Here is a 5,210-nt window from a genome sequence, read left to right on the forward strand (position 1 = left end):
GCACAATTATTTTGCAACATTCTCAACTTATTTTTTAATTGCCCATTTAGGTAGGGACAACAAAGTCAGATCTGACTGGTGTTCTCTGCAGTTATCTCCACAAGAAACTCACTTTTTTGGTCTGCTTTTCTACACCTAAGCAGGAGCAATGCCTCTACAGGCACATCAGCATCTTACTGAATGGCTGATTTTTTTCAAAAGATTACACAGAATGAGACAGTTTTCTCATCTGCTTCTTCCAATGCAAGTTATTATCCCCTTGGCCATATATTGCACATACACACAAAAAATAAACTTCTCAGAGCAAGACTTTCTCTAAATGTACAAAGCAGCTGCCATAATAGGGTAGAGCTCTTTCCCCTTGCCTCTGGCTCATCCGTGTAACAGGCATATTTATACTGCAAAATGAGAAAAGGGAGACCCCCATCACATCACAAAAAATCCACCTCATAACCTGGTTATCAGAAATGCTAAGAATGTCTAGGAAAGGGCCACAGGAAATTTGGGAGGAGAGATGCTGTAGGTTTGCCACATGTTACAACTGCTTCGTAAGCTACCTTCTATCTATCTATCTATCTATTGAACATGCAAAGCAATAATGAGATCTTGAAAGGTCAGTGTGCAACCTTCTCCCAGTAGGCGCTTGTCAGATGAGCAATGCTTGACAAACCCACATTAACTGCCAAACAGCAAGCAGCATTTCATAGTCATTCTCAACATTTCCATAAAACAGCTGTGGTTTTGTCTAGATGAAAAGCATTAATCCACAGGGCGTTCAGAGAGCAGAGGCTTGTTTCTCCACTATATTAATGCAAACCTCCTAGTGTTTTCAGTTTGAACTCATAGAGGAAAGAACATTATAAAATCTAGCAGCAGGTAGTAATGTATCAGCAAGGACATTTAGATCTACTTGAAACCCAGCTGAGATATCTCAAGACAAAGTTACTGTATTATACAGGCAACAGTCTCACCAGATCATCCAATCATCCAATTTAAACCTGCTGACAAGCTTATGGGATCAGCAGCAACACTAGGACTGTACCAACTGACTATGCTATTAGAGTGAATCATGTAATTGCTTTCTTCCTCAGTTTCCTTATTTGCAGAGCAGAAGGAAATACAATACCTACCTCTCAGATACAAAATGGGGACAAATTCTGTATTTGGAGAGCACCTTCGTGATCCTCAAGTCAAAGAAGTACTGAGTATGAATCAGCAAACCCTTAAGGTCTCCATGAAGAGCTTAAAAGGCGTAAAAAGGGGAAGGTCTCAATGAAGATTTTGTTGAAAACCAGAAAAACATAGGTTGGAGTACTGCTTCTGAAGGTTTAGCAAAGTGTTAAGGTGCAGAACCTGCCAACTTCCCTTAAAACAGATGAGACTCAGCCAGAGCTGGGAGTTGACCCCAGAATCCCATTTATTACACCAGTGCTTTAGTCACATGAGCCCCAGCACCCACTGGCAAAAAGACCCAGATTGAAACCCAGGGTTTCTGCACTGTGGGGGTGGATCTCTTCTCTGATGTCCCTGTCTCCTCCCAAAGCTGAAGGGTTCAGCTCTGACTAGCAGGGACAGCACTTCTGAGGACTGAAATGATTATTCAAGTTCAGCAGTCCCACTTCCTCCTCCTCCAGAGCCATGCTGCCCTGTTTGCAGTCTGTGATCTTTACAAGCAATACCAGAATTCCAGCCTGGGCTGGATGCTCTGATATCTGTTATAAGACAGAAAAGGCACAAGTCACACAAGCAGTGAGGGACAGGAAGACTGTAAGGATATGAGTTATACACAAGATAAATGCATCACAGGCTACTTTTCTCCCTTTTGGTTGGAGGTTAAAGGTATAGAAAGAGAAGCTTTGTTAGTTGAGTTAGAACATGACTAGATTTCCTGAATTGCAATTTCAGTGTCAGGCACTGTTCTGTTGCAGAAAGAATTCATGTTAAAAATTTTAATTCTCTGTCACATCAGGCTTTCTGATTTATCCAGCTGAAGAGAATGACATTTGAGGACTCAGTCATTTACAAAGCTCATTCAGCTGTCCTGTTACTTCTACATGATAGTGAAAAATGCTTGTCTTGGAAACATCCCGCCCGTGCACATCCTGCACTCTGGGCAGCCCGAGTGTAACTCTGTCCAACCCTTGTTAAACAGGATCCTTCAACACCAGTATCACTTTATTTTCATGATGCTGGTTAAAACTGCAGTTCAGGGCTTTAAAATGTGCCCACCAGAAGAAAAAGGATGCTTTGTATGTGACATGAGGTCATGCTTAGACATGTCTCATGACAGCCTTTTCCTGACTCTGGAACTACCACCAGAGTGGTTCAGAATTCATCAACTCAAGGAGAAATTTCAAGAGCAACATTTTGTACTCCAGCTTAAAGCTCAAGCTATCCAACTGGAGAATGATATGTAACAGCAGGATATATGTGGCCAACAGTCACTAGTACTCTGAGATGACAAAAATTTGTATCTATTACAAGATAAGAATACATTATTCTTTTAGAGTTTAGTGTAAAGGAATGCATTTTTCCTACCTCTCCACTTCTCCAGATCTGTGCAGTTGCATCAGAAACAAAAGGTAAGCCAAACTTTGGAAGGAGATCAAAAACACTGAACAAAAGCCCTCAGCTCAGTGTTTTTCTTGCAGTGCAAAACCTGAGAAGGACCAAATACAAAAGGTTGCCCTTTGAAACAAGACTGGGATAAAGGTTAGTGCAGCAAGGGGTGGCAAAGAAACACCAGTGCTATGGGAGAACAAACCTTATAAAGAGGTTCCTGAATGGGTTATGATAACATAGAACCTACACCACTCACAACACAGAAACCAACATGTAGTGGAAATGTGATTCTGGTCAGCAAATGAGTGAATGAATTTTCACTTTCAAAGGGGAAAAATGCTCAAGTGTAAACTATGGACAAAAAAATCCCCTTTCTCCTCTGCCTTTTCCGTTCTCTCTCATCTTTCCTCTAGGAGGTTAAGATCCTATGCATTAAAAATCTGTTGAAGATAATAAAAATACAGAACAACAACCGCATTGGTCAGTACACTGACTGCTCAGCCAAACTGTTTAAAAGACATCTTTTAGAGATGGCTGCATTATCAGTTTTCCAGATTCAAATAAACATGGATATGAGCATACAGTTCAGTTACCCTAAAGTACATCCTGTATTTTATAGGAAAATACCTACTTTTGAATGTTGGACCTGTATACTAAACTGAATGTTCTGATCTCTGGCACAAAGACTTAACTGAATTATAGAAAGGAATGATAGGAAGAAAGACTCCTAAGACCTGGTGTTCCATAAATGGAGTGTTTCCTACAAGATTCTTCCCTTCTTTGGTTATCTGTGACCTTGGAGTATTTATTTATCTGACATTTCTTGAAAAAACTGATTGCAGCAGCAACTTCAGAGCATAACTCCTCTGAATTCCTCCCCCAGTGTGTAATAGAACCTGCTGTAATAGGAAAAAACCCTCTACAAACAAAATCACAGATTTCCTATAGAAAGTTCTACTAGAAATGAGGGTTTTTTTCTGGCAGGACAATTGCTGCTGCTCCATAGCTACATTTTGACAAAGGAATAGGAACCACAGACAGAGAAAAAAATCAAATTATGTAGTGCTCCAATGATATGCAGAGAGTAAAACCAGTTTGGGACAGACATATCTAGAACAGGAGTTTTCCTTGTCCTTTTTCTCTGCAACTCTAACACCCCAACCCCCTCCCCCAACACAGATAGTTAACACACAGAGGTGAGCAAACAGCCCTCTGGGGAGTGCACAACGTAGGCTGCCCTCTCCTACCACTGGCTGGTGCAGTTTCATTCCCTTCCTCAACCTGGTTCAATGGCACTGTTGTACTCACAGTATCTAATGGTCCTCACGGTGGGAAAAGTATGGAGTGGGAGTTTTATAAGGACTCATTCTTGCTTCAGAACTAGTCAGCATCTTAACTGATTTAGGAGTATACAAATCAAAAGCAGGGAAGGGGTGTGGGCAGATTGCAAGGGTTTTGGAGGATAAAAAAAATCCTTCAGGATTATTAAAAGAGGTATTATTCAAGAAAATCAACCCCCCTAGAATATTAACTTGGGTACAATATATTAAAATCTAAAACTAAGAGGAAAAAAACCCCATTGTAAATCTGTGGCTGAACTATTAAGGCAATCACCTAAAACAGAAAAGAACAAGGTTACTAGTTGCAAATCTTTTATTAGTTCACTCTGCTACAATTCCAGTTGGAATGTTCTTCTGCACAACTTACAGAACACAGAATTCTACTGTCAAACTCTTATAAATGAAATAGTTGAAACTTGGCTTCTTCCGTGCTAAAATTGCAGCAGTGAGTAAAAAGAGAAGGAAATAGTGCCAGAATAGAAGCAAGTGCACCAGAAAAAAAATTCCGTATGGGACAGACTTGGAATCCACCTTGATCAAGATGTTCAAGGCCACCCTGAACAGGCACCTCAAATTCTCCATGTCCCTTAGGGAGGTAACCATTCATTAAACAGTAACACAGGTGAAGTGATACCACATGGCTACTGAACAAGTTCACATTTTCCAACTCCGTAACTAAAAATCAAGGTCCCCTGAACAAAAATGTCTGTTCATGTGATACTGAATATTTTGGGTTAGCAAAATATCTTACAAACCTCGAAGTTTCCATTCCTTTGCTCTCTCATGACTAAACTGTAAATTATATTAATACTTTCTTTAGCATCTAGATTTGCAGATGTACCTGTTGTACTTCAGAAATCCTTAGCATGTATGACCCAAGTAGCTTTTCAAGATTTTAAAAACACTTATGGTTGTAAACCTAACACTATTTTAATAGGTAAGGTTCACTCTTTTCAAATATGTGATATCTGACACAAGATTTCACGTATTTTCAATAATGTTTCAAAACTTTATTGAGTTCACTCAACCTCTATGAAGATTCATGTAGAATGTAAAAAAAAAGGATTAGTTCCTTTTTTATTTTAACCTCCAACAGAAGTATAGTAAGTTTCCTGGTGTTTGTTACAGCATTCTCATTCGTTTTCATGCAGACAATTTTTGGTACAAAAAGGACTCAGACCAAAAGCCGAGTAACTTTATGAAATCACTGAGGTAAGAAACATCTCTTTCTAACAGTGTTTTATCCTTCTGCTAGACAAGGCATTAAATGTTTTGGTCTTTTCTACAATGGAAAAAAGAAGACAGGTG

The sequence above is a fragment of the Manacus candei genome, unplaced genomic scaffold, assembly GCF_025592945.1.
Source record: "Manacus candei isolate 608988 ecotype Guabito, Panama unplaced genomic scaffold, ASM2559294v1 h1tg000008l, whole genome shotgun sequence".
Classification (NCBI taxonomy): Eukaryota; Metazoa; Chordata; class Aves; order Passeriformes; family Pipridae; genus Manacus; species Manacus candei.